The sequence below is a fragment of the Psammomys obesus genome, unplaced genomic scaffold (genome assembly GCF_907164565.1).
Source record: "Psammomys obesus unplaced genomic scaffold, mPsaObe1.curated_primary_1811, whole genome shotgun sequence".
Classification (NCBI taxonomy): domain Eukaryota; kingdom Metazoa; phylum Chordata; class Mammalia; order Rodentia; family Muridae; genus Psammomys; species Psammomys obesus.
In genome coordinates this window covers 25,564,710-25,580,025 of record NW_026592510.1, presented here as the reverse complement: position 1 = coordinate 25,580,025, position 15,316 = coordinate 25,564,710, and positions in this window count along the sequence as shown.

Sequence of the window (15,316 nt, the reverse complement as noted above, 5' to 3'; positions counted from 1 at the left end):
ATATGTGTGACCACTGGGGGTTCTACATAAAACGTGCTTTTAGGTATTGGGATCTGACACTTAGGGCTGGGTAGGGGTTGGGGAGTAAGGGAATCCACAGGAGAGAAGAAAGGGTGTTCCACCAGGATCTGCTTACTTCCCTGGGAATGGGGAAAGAGAGTAAGGAGAGCTGGTCTGCTACAGAGCTGGGTATGAGACTGGGGACTGGACTTGGAGGAACGGGGGAAAGGTGATGATCTACAGTTGCCCTACCTATTTCCCTGGCTGGAGTAAGGTTTTATTTATTTATTTGTTTGTTTGTTTGCTTGTTTATTTATTTATTTATTTATTTAGAAGAGTCTCTATAGCTTAGGCCACCCTGGAACTAGAGAAACTCATGTTGCAGTCTCCTGGTTTCTGGAATGAAATGTGTCCAACCACACAACCAAAGAAAGTTTTAAAATGGAGTTTATAATGGGATAGTACCCAGCTTTTAGGAAAGGAATTTCTGTCATTCTGCAGCTGTCATTCTCTGTTCAGTGGAAATCTGGGATGCAGCTGTTGACTTCTGGATGAATAACAGGAGGACCCCATCTCTTGGAATGGCTAAAGTGCTTTACGGTGAGGCCAGAAGGCAGGTCTGGTGAGACACAGGTCAATGACTACCAAGGTTGTGCTGCCCACTGGTGAACAGTGGAAGCTCACTACAGCCAGTAGCACATAGCCAGTCAACTGGCACTCAAGCCCCACGTAGTCTAGAAGCTCTCAGTGGTTGGGCAGGCTCCAGCCAGCCTAACTGGAAACCAAAGCCCTGGGAGCTCAGCTTCAAGTCTCTAGGGAGGAGGGAATTCCCCCCACCTCCAGAATAAATGATGAATCTCAGGCTGCCATGGTGGAAGGCTGATGGTGTCACACAGCACACAGCACCCAACACATTTATTTGAAATCAGGGATTTGTAAACCTTGGGCAGTGGAGGGGTTTCAAGAGTGAATGTGTTTGATTCACCAGGGTCAGTGGTGCCAGGGTGCTTGATTTACACGTACTGGAACAATGCCTCATTTTACATGTACTAGCATGGTCCTATCATAAGAAGGAGAACACAGTACTTAATTATCCTATGGGTGGGGGTATCTCTAAGTACAATTGAAAGTCATTGCTAAAAACCAAGATCTCTTTATCAGGGTGGGGTATTTCCATGAATTCTCAGATGCTTGTTGGATGGGTTTTCTTATCAGGAAAGGGTTGGGTCTGTAATCATTCCTAAAGGCTATAAGACACCCATTACAATATCTGGGGTCACCAGATCAGGGGGAGAAAGAACCATGCTGAGAAAATATTGTCCACCATAATAGACCAAGCTCAGTTGCCTATCCGGATCTGGCAGACTTCGACTGTTAACAGCCAAGTCCCACATGACAAACCTTGAGGCCATTTTGTTATAATGTAACTAAGTCACAAACAGAGCAGACAAATGTCCATATGTCTGTATGGTTCTTATATGAGGTCTCAAAAGTAGATAATTCACAAAGCAAAGTGATGATTCTATCCAGGCCTTGGGCTTTTTTTCTATGTGTTATGTCCTCACAACAAGCCATTAGGTTGTTTCTCAATTTCATCTGATGAGAAGAGAGAATAAATATGTATCAGGATGCCACAGAAAATAAACTCTTTTTAAACTGGAAATGTACAGAAAATATTACCTCCAAGTATACTACATTTGTCTGATGATTATTTCAAACTCAAGGGAATCATGGATGCATAAAAGAGACCCTCTCTGAAGAATATCTTCTGATCAAAAACAGCCTTCAGATCCAACCCAGGCATCATGAAAACCTTCCATAGTCTCTCTCTCTCTCTCCATACCATAGGAATAGACAAGAATTTTCCAGACAAGCTGTTATCTATTTTACATAAGAGCCCAGACATCTTTCCATAATTCATACTCTTTAGGTTATATATATATATATATATTCCCCCTCCTTTTAAGTAATTTTTTCAATATGTGTTAGTGAGAGAGAGAGAGAGTACTTATATACAGGTGTCTACAGAAGCCAAAATATGGCATCAGATCCCCTATACCTGAAGTTATGGGCAGTTGTGAGCCATGGGTGCTGAGAACTCAAGTCCTCTGGAAGAACAGCAAGCACTCCTAAGCACTGAAATCTCTCTCTTACCCCTTTCCTCTTAGAGGATTCATACACCTTTAAGTCACACTTAATTTGAGGATATTCAGTTTCTCTCATATGGCACCGTTATGTAATAATAACAACAATAATGATAACAATAATAAATGTTATATAAGATCTAGATGCTCAAATATCAAACCTTCAAAAGGCAGGAAAGGTAAGGTCCCATTATTCCCATATTAGGTGTCAGAGGAGGATTTCTGACATTTAGATCTCCAGCACCACGTGAACTGAGAATGGAGGTGCACACCTGTAATGCTAGTTCTCAGGACACGGAGGCAGGAGGATCAAGATTTCAAACCCAGCCTCTATTATGTAGTAAGTTGGAGGCCAGTCCTTTATCAAAAGCAAAAAACACAAAAGGTCTGGAAATATAGCTCAGTAATAGGCTGCTTGCCTAATATTCATGAGGTTCTAGCTCACTTTCCAACTCACGAACATGAGCATGTACACACATACACAGTGTTACATTTACCCTGGAATCCCTACAGAACCCAGGAAAGTAGAAAGAGGCTAGAGGGAAGAAAGATCTTTTGGAGGGTGGATAGTAGAACACAGGGGGTATGAAGGGAAAGGGAGGAATGATAGGAAAGGGCAAGAAAAAGTGGGAAGGGAAGAGAGGAGCATAGAACAGAGGCAAATGAAAGGGGAGGGATAACTAACATGAAGCATGTTTGAAAGAACCACAAGAACCTCTTTTTATAAGCTTATTAAAATATAGTTTTTTAAGGAGTTTGGGGTGCTGGAGAGATGGCTCAGTGGTTAAGAGCACTGGCTACTCTTGCAGAAGACCTGGGTTTGAGTCCCAGCACCATATGGTGGCTCAAAACCATCTGTAACTTCAGTTTCAAAAGATCAGATTTCTTCTGATCACAGGCACCAACCACACATACGGTGAACATCCGTATATGCAGGCAAAACATTTACATGTAGAGGAATTTTAACTCAAGACATGGCTGCTCTGGCAAGAGATCACATCCAAAAACCTTCCAGGTCTGTGTGGTCCAGCTGAAATACAAACATGCCTTTAATCCAGGAGATAGAGGCAAACAGATCTGAATTCAGGGCCAGCCTGGTATAGAGCAAGTTTCAAGTAAAGAAAAGCTTAGGCCCAGGTGTAGTGGTACACACCTTTAATCCAAAACAACAAAGGTAAAGTTAGTTTGTAGAAGGAAGCACCCTTGTTTGAAAGTGATGTCTAATTGAGTGGCAGAAAAGGTGTCAAATCAGAGAAATATTTGACAAAATAGGATACGCCCAACTCTCAAGAGAAGACAAAGGAAAGGGAAGCTACACAAGGAGCAATGCAGAGACAGAGAGGAGGCAGTTTTACCAGGAGAGTTACAGAGAGAGGTTGAATGAGAGAACAAACTAGACACAGGTGAAGACAGAATGAGCCAGAGAATGAGAAGGAGACAAAAAGATTAGAAAAGGTTGCTGGAGTTAGTGTGAAGCCCAGCAGAACAATGGCTTCTTAGGGTCGGAGAGAGAAAGCCAGATTGAATAAATCATCTGGGAGAGGAGTTTGAGCCAGAACAGCTGAGTTGAACCAGCCAGCCCAGAGCTCAGAAAGAACAAGAAAGGGCAGGCTAATTAAGCAGTAAGTCTCAGAGGCTGAAAACATTCTAGGCCTAGGTTAGATTGTACAGAGGCTAGAAGCTTCTAGGACTAAGCAGACGGAAGCAATAAGCCTCCAAGACAACAATTACCTCAGGAGACTTTTTACACTCATACGCATAAAAAATAATATAAGATTAAAGAAGAATAGCCAGGTGCGGTGGCACACACATGCAGTCCCAGCACTCTAGGAGGCGGAGGCAGGTGGATCTCTGTGAGTTCAAGGCCAGCCTGGTCTACAAAGTGAGTCCAGAACAGCCAAGGCTACACTGAGAAACCCTGTCTCAAAAAAACAAAGAGAGAAAAAGAGAGAGCTTCAAGGGTGTGCCCTACTAAAGCTCCTTGAGAGTCTCAAAATAGCCCTGGCTGTTGCTGTTGCTCTTGGTTGTTGTCCCAGTTTTGTGTTGCTGTGATAAAATACCCTGACAAAAGTAACTTACTGGAGAAAAGGTTTATTTTAGCTCACAGTTTCAAAGTACAATGCATCATCCTAGTGAAGTCAAAGCAGCAGGACCGTGAAGCAGCCAGCACATCCAGTCAAGAGCAGAGAGACAAAGAGTAGACACTTGTACGTGTGCCCAGCCAAACCCAGAGAACAGTGCTTCCCATTCACAGGCTGGGTCTTCCCATGAATCATCAAGACAGTCTCTGGCAGATTTCCCTGCCAGCCAACCTGATCTATTCCACAATGAGATGCTTTTCCCAGGTGATTCTAGAGTGTGTTAACTTGACCATAAAAGAACCGACCATCACCGTTGCCCTCCAGAACTTGAAGGTTCTATCGATGGGGCTAGAGAGATGGCTCAGGGGTTAAGAGCATTTCCTGCTCTTGCAAAGGACCCAGGTTTGGTTCCCAGAATCCATGTTGGCCACTCACAATCACTTGTAAACCCAGCTTCAGGGGATCCAATGCTCCCTTCTGGACTCCATAGGCATCTGCACTTACAGTGTACATTCCCACATACATACAGACACATATACACACAATTAAAAATAAAATAAATCTTTTTTAAGACCCTGGTGCTGAAGACACCACATACTTTGGTGACAGGATGAAATCAAACTGGTGCTGGCCTAGAGGTTTCTTCCACCTGGGTGTCTAGCTTTTGTAGCTGTGCAGAGGTGCTGTGCAGATTGCTGGGGGAGAAGGGAATAGTCTTGCCCAGCTATGGACTCTGCAAGCTACCATGATGACCAGGCTGGCAGGACATGCTCATTGGTGCAATGAACATCATATTCAACTGTCCCCTAAATACTTATCTTATACTCACAGATTATTACAGCTCTCAGCTCTCATCAGAGAAGCTTTCCCTCAAGTCCCCCCACCCCACCAGTGGACAGCAGTTAATACAGCTGTCCAAAGTGTAGAGATTAGATGTCAGTGTGATTCTTGGCCCTAAGAAGGACATCTATATCACAGCCCTCCCCACTAGGGCTAAGAAACATTGTGGAAGAGAGGATGGTAAGAGCCAGAAGTTGGGGGGGGGGGGGCTGCTGCTACTGTGAAACAGTATCTTATGGGCATGATACAGTTAATAACAGGAACACACACACACACACACACACACACCTACAGACCAACATCCCTCATGAGCACAGATGCAAAAATCCTCAATCATTACCAACAAACCAAATCCAACAGCATATCAAACAGATTGTGCTCCATGATTGGGATTTGATACAGGATGCAAGATGACTCAACATTTATAAATGCTTTACTATAGCAAACAGGATGAAGGACAAAATTCATATGACTTTCTCAATAGATACAGAAAGAACATTTTATTTGATTCAGCGTTCCTTCATAATAAACCCCCTGACGGCAGGATGCGGTAGCACATACCAGAATCCTACAGGTAGGAGGGAAGATGCACATTCAAGGCCAGCCTGGTCCATACGTCAAGTTTTATACCAGTCTGGACTATACAATGAGACTCTGTCAAAAAAAAAGTAAAATAGAGGATTTTGAATAGCACCAGCATGAAGTAATTGTCTAAAGCTACAGAAATTCTGCTTCCCTGATTTGACCATTACATGTGACACACGCACACACACACACACACACATATATGTGTTCAAACACTACCTTGTACTTCACAAGTATGCACAACTATGTGTCAATCAAAATGAAAAATGTTTTGGGGTGTTTTTATTTTTAATTTTTTGGGTTTTTTGAGACAGGGTTTCTCTGTGTAGCCTTGGCTGTCCTGGACTCACTTGGTAGACCGGGCTGGCCTCAGTCTCACAGAGATCCACCTGCCTCTGCCTCCCAAGTCCTGGGATTACAGGCATTTGCCACTGCGCCAGCCTGAAAAAGTAATTTTTAAAGGAATAAGCAAGAGTTTATTCTGAGTCAAATATGAATAGCTACAGCCAGGAAACTTAAATTCGCTTTTCCCTGAATGGCATGTTCCGCTGTGGAAGCAGTTTCATGCACTACAGATAGATAGGTAGATAAATACATAGATAGATAGATAGATAGATAGATAGATAGATAGATAGATAGATAGATAGATATTAAAATTTTTAAAATAAAAATTTAAAAAAAAACACATTTCAGAAAGTAAATCTCTCACAGGCGCTGAGAAAGAGGCACTAACTTTGGAAAGTGTGAGTTTGCAAGCCCCAGATGGCCTCGTCAGGGAGAAAAGCTTTTCAAGCTCAGGAATAACTTAACTGACTCCCACTTTCCACAGGTTCCTCCCCCACCTAATACCCTCCAGAACCTCTCCTAGCCTGTCCCACCTGCAGAGTTGAGGTCAGACTCACTTTAGTCTCTCTGCTGTTGTCGGGGTAGCTTTGAATAACATCATCTTGGCCTCGTTAACTCTGGTGAAATTGTCCTTTGGTGTCTTCTTGAGACAGGATCAAAAGTTAAATATTGGCCGTTTTTATACGGTGCATCCCAACACCTATCCTACTCTACGGGGAACAAATAATATTTGAAGATTTGATTTGACAGGCTTTAATTGTGCGTACCATGTGTGTCTGTGTGTCTGTGCACTTGAGTGCAGATGCCCTGGAGTCCAAAAGAGATCTAAGGTTAATTAAGGAGGTTGTGAACTGCCAGCATGGGCACTAGAAACCAAATTCAGGTCCTCTGCAAAAGCAGTTATGCTCTCTTCACCCCTGAACCATCTCTTCAGACCTCAGCAACTGTGTAAAAGCCGTTCCTATCCGTATGCATTTGTGACAGAAGCTGGGGGTGGGCTGTGGTGAGGGATCTCCTAAGCTCCCTGGCCAGCCGGCCTAAATAGGTCAAACTAGAAACAGTGAGAGAGCCCGTCTCAAAAACTGAAGAGGAGACGGGGCTGGAGAAATGGCTTAGCAGTTAAGATCACGTAATTCAGTTCTCAGCACCCACTATCAGTTGGCTCGCAACCACCAGTCACTACTCCAGCTCCAGGGGATCCAACGCCTCTGGCCTCTGAGGACACCCACACACATGTGGCATGCACACCCATACACAACCACACACACAGAGAGAGGGGGAGCGCAGGGAAGAGAGGAAAGAGGGAGGGCTCTCAGGATTAAGTTATGTCAGAAAAACAGGTGATGGTCTTCCGTTTCCTCTCCTGGGACATGTGGGAGATTTGTTTGGTCAGATACGGAAACCCTTGCCTGCGGGGAGGTGGCGGTGCACGCCTTTAATCCCAGCACCAGGGAGGCAGTGGCTTGCCGGGTTTACGGAGTGAGTTCCAGAACAGCCGGAACTGCTGCACGGAGAAGCCCTGTCTGGAAAAAACAAAAAAGGGAAAAAGAAAAAGTCCCTCCCTGAATATGAAGGCCCTCGACCCTGGTGTTGTCAATTTGAAATATTCACCACGGATAAAAGAGCGGGTTTGGGGGGTGACAGTTCCTGAACAGCTGCACTTTCTTAGCCTGCAGCAGAGACGGCCAGGCTGGAGCATGCGCCGTGCTGACTACAGACGTGCAGTGTGAGGTAATGCAAAGACGCTAGCTGCTGTGTGGCTGGGGCGTGGGGGTTGGGGTCAGTGTCTCATAATAACAGAGTAGGGACCGATGGCCGATGGCTTCGGAAGGCTCTCCCAAGATAAATTCATCGCCTGGGAAATCAAATTTTAATGTCTGGATTGAGAGACGAGGCCAATGCCACTAGGGGGCAGTAACTTTCTGCTTTCGGATCTGAAGCCCTTTACCAAGCAGGACACAAGGAACCTGGCTTGGCTTTCCCCCTTAACTTAGCTACACTATCAAAACAAAACAAAAAAAAAAACTCCTAAATCATAGCCGGTCTGGAACAATGGGTCTTCCTCATGCCGCCACCCTTTAATACAATTTCTCATGCTGTGGTGACCCAAGCATAAAATTATTTTCATTGTTAGGAATCGTAAGTATCTGATATGCGGGATATCCGATATACGACCTGTGTGAAAGGGTAGCTTGACCCCCAGAAGGATCAGATTGAGAAACGCTGGTCTGGAGCAATTTTTTTTTTTTTTAAGTATCCTGTTGTTACCTGGGCCGGAATGTTCCCAGATTCATCCTTTGGATCCCACTCTTTACCCTAATAAGGTCAATTTGATAATCACTGAATTGTTTCCCTACAGACGACACAGCTTCAGAACAGAAGCCGACACTTTGTACCTGAGCAAGCAGCTCAGAGACCTGGGTTGCTAGCTTCTGGTCATATGAAGATCCTGTAACATGCCCAGAAATGGACATTGTCAATCTTCTTAGTAGTGTCATAAGAAGAGGCTTCTGGGGTTCCTCTAGGCCTAAGAATCTGAGTGTCTGGTCTTCGAGATCACAATTCAGAGCCTTCTGCTCCCCGTGGGGGTTCTAACATGCAAATGAGGTGAAGTGACCCTGTAATAACAGAGCTGGGTCATTCAAAACCCTCATCAGAATAAGAGCACATCAAATTTCATGAAACTCGTCTCAGTTGAATCTAAGATAAATCCCTTAAAATTCTTGTTCCGTGAGCTTTTGGGTTTTGTAGAGCAGGAAAATTTATTAAAGTGCTGTATCCACATTTTGGTCATTTGGGGTTTGGTTTTGATTTTAGATAGGGTCTCACTCTGTCACTTTAAACTTCTCATCCTTCTGCCTTTACCTCCTAAGTGTTGGGATTACAGGCATAAACCACTCACTACATCCTGCTCCACATTCTGATTTTTTTTTTTTTTTAAATGTTATGGGTATTTTGCCTGCATGTATATCTGTGCACTACACATCTGCCTAGCTCCCATAGAGGCCAGAAGAGGGTGTCACTTCCCCTGGAACTGGTTTTACACACTGCCGTGAGCCACCACGTGGTGCTGGGATTCCAACCCAGGTCCACTGGAATAACAGTCTTAACCTTTGAGTCATCTCTTCAGCTCCCCCGCCCCCCAATTTGGATAATTTTATAATGTCATATCTACACATTTTTGTAGAGGAATTTTTTAATTCAGAAAATGGCTGTTCTGGCAAGAGATCATATCCAAAGACCTTCTAAATCTGTGCGATCTGGCTGGAATACAGACACGTCTTTAATCCCAGGAGACAGAGGCAATCAGACCTGAGTTGAAAATAGAGGCAGGAGGATCAAAAGCTCAAAGTCATTCTCAACTCCATAGCAAATCCAAGGCCAGTCTAGTACATATGAGACCCTTTGTCAAAGAGAAAGGAAAATGAAATAAGATAAAAATGGAAGTCAATTATAGAGCCTGGTAGGGCACAGAATGAAGACTGTCACAGTGCCCTGATAGCTGATGGAATGTGCTAGACAGAAGATACTTCCATAGGTAGGCAGGCTGAGCATCAGTGGAGAGCAGAGAGCAGCACCACTGTGACTTTAATCACCCCAATTCCCTGAGTCCCAATTTCCTTGTCACTTGACAAGGTTTAGGACATGAAACATGTTTCCAAAGACATGAACTGACTAGAATTCTTCCGCCAAGAGAGTTGTCACTGCAGAGAACAATGTCACTGCTCAGTAGAGCCGCTGATAAAGCATGTCACAGTGTCCAGCGTTTGTCCCCTTGGTGGGCAGACCTGCACAGCCTTAGCTCTGGATTAGAAACCCTTGTGGGATTTTGGAAGTCAGCAGCCCACACATCTCTCCCAGTCCCCCCATCTTAGACTTTCCTTCTTCCTCTTCTTCCAAAATGTTTCCTGGACCTTGGCGAGTGGGCTGAGTGTGTCGCATTTGTGGCTGAACGTTCAACAGTCACTTATTTTCAGTATGTTGGCAGGCCTTTTGAGTCTCTGCAGTGACCTCTGACCAATGCAGAAGGAAGTCCCCTGACTCCAGCTGACAACGTTAATACTCTGTGGGCACAAACAGTTGTTCAGAAGGTATTTGGATGGGCACGTCATGTCTGTGTAGTGAAGTGATCAAAGTACGGTTCCCACGAGGGGAACCACCGTGTGCTTTTTAATTGGGTTTACAGAACCATCTGTAAATTCTTTTCCGACAGAGCAGGCATCAGAGCAAATAATAATAATAATAATAATAAAGCTGCTTGGTTACTTCCATGACTGACTTACCACTACTGCCTAAGTAGGGCATCTTGCCTGGCTTGTCAGTATTCTGGTCCAATTCCAGCTTGGTTTCTCTGTCCTCCAGCGTGTATGATTTCTTCAGCAATAGGATCTTCCCATCTAGCTCTCATGAGCAGAAGCTATTTTCTATATTGTTGTGGGGAGGGCCTCAGGAGTCTCTATGGCCAACGTTTGGAAGGGAGGTAGCCTACCCCAGCACTAGAATTTTCATGAAATAACCTAACTTATGCCTTCAGGGAGTCTTTTATTCGTCTCCCTTTTGCATATTTTTGTTCTGTCGTGAATGCATGCATGTGTGCATGTTCACACACATCAGAATATACATCTGTGTTCAGAAGCATCTGTGTCTGTATGTATGCACACACGGAAGCCAGAGGCTGACATAGGTGTCTTCCTCAGCAATTCTCCACCGTGTATGGAGGCAGCGTCTCTCACTTAGAGTTCGCAGAGTCAGCCACTCTAGCTCACTTGCTGTAGGGGCAAATCTCTGCCTCTCAAGAGCTGGGGTAACAGGTGTTCATTACCTGGCATTTTTGGGGGAAACAAACTCTAGTTCTCATGCCAGGACAGCAAGCATTTCCCACTGTGCCATCTCCCTAGCCCTTTTATCCACATTTTTAAGATAGAGTCTCATGATTACCAGGTTGGCCTAAGACTTGCTTTGCCGTCAAGCCAAGGGTGACTTTGAACTCCTGATCCTGCCTCCATTTCTCAAGGACTGAGATTACATCCAGGTGTGCACAGACCTATCATTTTGCTGCTTACTTTTTTTTTTAACTCAATAATAAATTTCTCTTATAAGAAAACATTTTGTTACATAAGAGTTACTTCTTTCAAATGTTAATTGCTTGCTCCCCAAGTACCTCACCAGCAAATCCTGCACATCCAAAATGACATGGTAAACCTTGCCTCCCAAATTGTCCCTGATGGGCAAATAAAGTGCCAACACCTGGGCTGGGAGGAGAGAAGTAGGAAGGGCCTAGGTTCGAGGGCTTTTGAGGGTTGAAGGACCATGAGTGGAGGAGAGAGGAGAAGGAGAAAATAGCAGGTTGGTGTGGGTTAGAGTTAATAAGAAGCACATGGCCAGGAGGAGCTGGCCCTGAGGATTGGCATGAAGGAGAGAAGCAGTCCAAATGGAGCATGTGCAAGTATTTTTGAAAAATTTGGATAGGAGATAACAAGGTAGTTTACAGGGTTAAGGTCTGCCCAGCCCCAGTGTTTAAGACCTATTAAAATTTTTAACAGGTGTGTCTGTGTCTTTTATTTCTATAATAGTAGGTTAAATAATAACCACTGCTTTAATAACCATATAAATCCATCTCCAATAATAATCCTTTCTACAACACTTTTTAAATAGACAATGGACTAAATTATGGTATTTATGATGAAAAATTAAAAAAAAAAAAAGACCTCATAGCTACGGGAGGTGTATAGCTCTTTGGTACAGTGAAATCCTAGGTTCAGTTCCAAGCAGCGCCCACACAAACACACTCATAAGCAAGATCTTTACAACGATGCCACACAATGCCATTTTAACCAAAACACATGCTACAATATATGTTAGTGGATAACTAATAGGTTGCACAGTTATTTTATTTTTTTGTTTTTGTTGGGGGGGGGGTGTTTGCTTGGTGGGGTTTTTTGTTTTGGTTTTTTTCTTGTTTGTTTTTTCAAGACAGGATTTCTCTGTGTAGCCCTGGCTGTCCTGGAACTCACTCTGTATACTAGGCCAGCCTCAAACTCAGAGATCTGCCTGCCCCTGCCTCCTGAGTGCTGCTGGGATTAAAGGCGTGCACCACCACCATCTGGTTGGTTGGACCAGTATTATTACACACATCTAAAAACAAAAACAAACAAACAAACAAACAAAAAACTATTCTGAATTTATTTATTTATTTTACTTCCAAGGCAAAGGAGAAATAGTTTTAGTGCTTTGAAGGGATAATATTGAAGAACTAGTTTTATATCTTTCAAGATCTAAAAATAATATGAATAAAACTGGGCATGGTGGCAACTGCTTGTAATACCAGCGCTCAGACAGTAACAGCAAGAGAACTGTGAATTCTGGGTCGTCCTCAGTGAGTTGGAGGCCAGCCAAAGCAACGTATGCCCCGTCTCAAAGAAAAAAAAATATTGTATCAGTTACAATATTGTTGGCCTTTATGTGTGTTCACAAATAGACTAAATATCTCAAATACTGATCGTGTATTGAAATCCCTGATGCTTTGTCCCTTTCTCTTTGATATGCTAGTCTTTCTTTTGTGAAGTAGTACTTTCAGAAGGCAATGGAAACCATTACAGAAAATCCCAATCCGTCAGACAGGAAACTACAGTTGCAGTTGCTTAAACTTCCACTTGGGGGCGCCAGAGGACAAGGCCAGCTGGCCGCTCCGGTTCTCCCGGAAATGGAGAGGATCTTTTCATTGCTCTTGTTTGAAGCAATCAGGGTTAAGCTCTCCGTTTCCTGCATGCTAGGTTACTGTACCCCTGGTTGATAATCAAACTATTGTTGGAGGCCTAGCTTCCTGTCAGACACAAAATCTTCCTCCACAGCAAGGCTCTACTTGCTTGGCCTCCGGTACACTGAATGTAGACAATAAAGATTTTCCTTGCTATCTCTGTGGAGTGATCAGTTAGCGTGTACGGCTGTTAACCGAAGGGTTGATGGTTCGAACCCACCCAGGGACCCAGGCTTTTAACAGCTTCCCTAGTAGTTTCTCGGGAACTGCAAAATTCACATTCCCTTAGAATAGCTGTCCTACCTATATCCTACTCAGAAATTCCCCAAACAAAACAAACAAACAAACAAAAACCCCTTTTTTTGGTGGGATGGAGTGAGATGGGGTGGGGCGGCACTTCAGGCAGGAGAAGGGCAGGAGGGGAGAGGTGGGGGAGGTGGGAAGGTGGGGAGATGATGTAGGAGGGGTTGGATAGGTGGGGGGCAGTTAAGAGGTATGTGGATGAGTGGCTCAGTAGCTAAGAGCACTGCGTGATCTTCCAGAGAACCCTGGTTCAATTCCTAGCACCCACATGGCCGCTCACTGGTCTGTAACTCCAGTTCCAGGAGATCTGACACCCTTTTCCAGCTTCTGCAGGCATCAGGCATGTATGCAGTGTCCGGACATCCATGCATGCAAGACACTCATACACAGAAATAAAATAAAACGTATTTTGGGGGTGTTTTGTTGTTTGTTTTGTTCTGTTTTGTTGCGTTTACAGTCAGGGTTTCTCTGTGTAGCCTTGGCTGTCCTGGACTTGCTTTGTAGACCAAGCTGGCCTCAAACTCACAGTGACCCACCTGCCCCTGCCTCCCAGAGTGCTGGGATCACAGGCATGTGCCACCACGCCCAGCTAAAATGTGTTCTTGAGTTAACTACCATTGCCCTCCAGTAGAACCACCAGCAATGCACAGCTATGTATCTTGGGCTGCAACCTCCCAAACCTGAGGCAAAATAAACATTTTCAATTAAAAAAAGAAGAAGAAGAATTTGTGGTTGGCATTCTTTTCATTTTACTGTTTTCCTTCTGTTTGTAAATGAGCAGTTCAACAGATGACACCCAGGTAGAGGTGACTAATTCTGCAGACACTCCCAGGGCGGGCCTAAGGTAAAGACACTCAGATATTCCTAGCTTGGGGCAATATAAATCCAGTCCTCCAGAAAGTGGCCCTTTCCTGTGCTGAGTCAGTTCCAGAGCCACTGAGACCTGAACACTGAGATTAGAGCAAAGGCAGTCTGAGGTCATCCACAAAATATATTGAATTACCCTGTGAATACTGTGGATGATATTTGCATTTGCACGAGAAAAGAAATGAGGAAAGTGGGCGGGGGGGAGGGGGACTGAGGGCCTTTTCCTAATGGCCCACAGAGAAGATCGCTGTGTACAGATCAAGCCAGACCCTAAACAGCTCTGAGATGAGAAAACACAGATGAACAAAGCAAACCGGCTGCATAAAGGAAGAAAGATCAAACAAAAGAAAGATAAAAAGGACTTTGCCAGGCATGGCCCTGTCTGACTTCCGGCAGAGAGGGACAGTCCTAGTAGCTTTCAATATGATGGAACCAAAATGGAAAGAGGTGGGAAAATGAGAAGTCCCTCCACCCAAAGCTCAAGTGCTAAACATTATCTAAACAGAAAAAAAAAAAAAAAAAAAAAAAGAGGGGACAAAGCCTGGAAGGAGATGGTTACTAATTCTCTTAGGTGAAACGTGGGGATTTTATACTAAAGATACTGTCGCTTTTTTGAGACAGAGTCTTGCTATAGCCCAGGCTGGCCTTGAACATGCATGTTGGGATTGCAAGCATACAAGACCACGGCTCAAACTGATGCGAGAATGAACAAGCAGGGCCTCTCTCTTAGACCAAATTTCGTTCAATGCCTGTGGGGTTTTCTTAGCTGATAGCCTACTTTTCTGGCATAAACCCAGGGAGTTGCCATGGCAACTTAGATTTTCAAAGTTTCATGAACTGCCAGCACAGGGACTTTCTAATGTACAATGGTTTTGTTTTGTGTAAAAGCATCTTTTATTGGCCAGATGTAATTGTCTTCTCAGAGGCTTACTGCCTCCATCCAATAATCCAGGCCTAGTCCTGGGAGCTTCTAACCTCCATACAACCTCATCTAGGCCTAGAATGTTTTCAGCCTTTGAGACTTACTCCTGAATATGCTTACCCTTTCTAGTTGTTTCTGAACTCTGGCTCGCTGGTTCAACTCTGTTGTCTGGCTCAAAACTTCTCTCCAAGCTAACTGGCTTCTCTTGGCTTCTGACTGAATTGCTCTGCTTGGCCTCATACTAACTTTGGCAATATGTTCTAATCTTTTGGCTCCTTCTCGTTCTCTGTCATCCTGTCTTCACCTGTGTCTAGCTTGTTCTTTCTCTCTGCAACCTATATGTTTAAAACTGTCCCAGTAAAGCTGCCTCCTCCTTTTTCTCTATGTTGCTCTCTCTTCCATAGCCCCCCCTTTCCTGTCTGTTCTAGAGAGAGTTGGGCATATCTTGTCTCTGACTCATTCTGTCAAATCT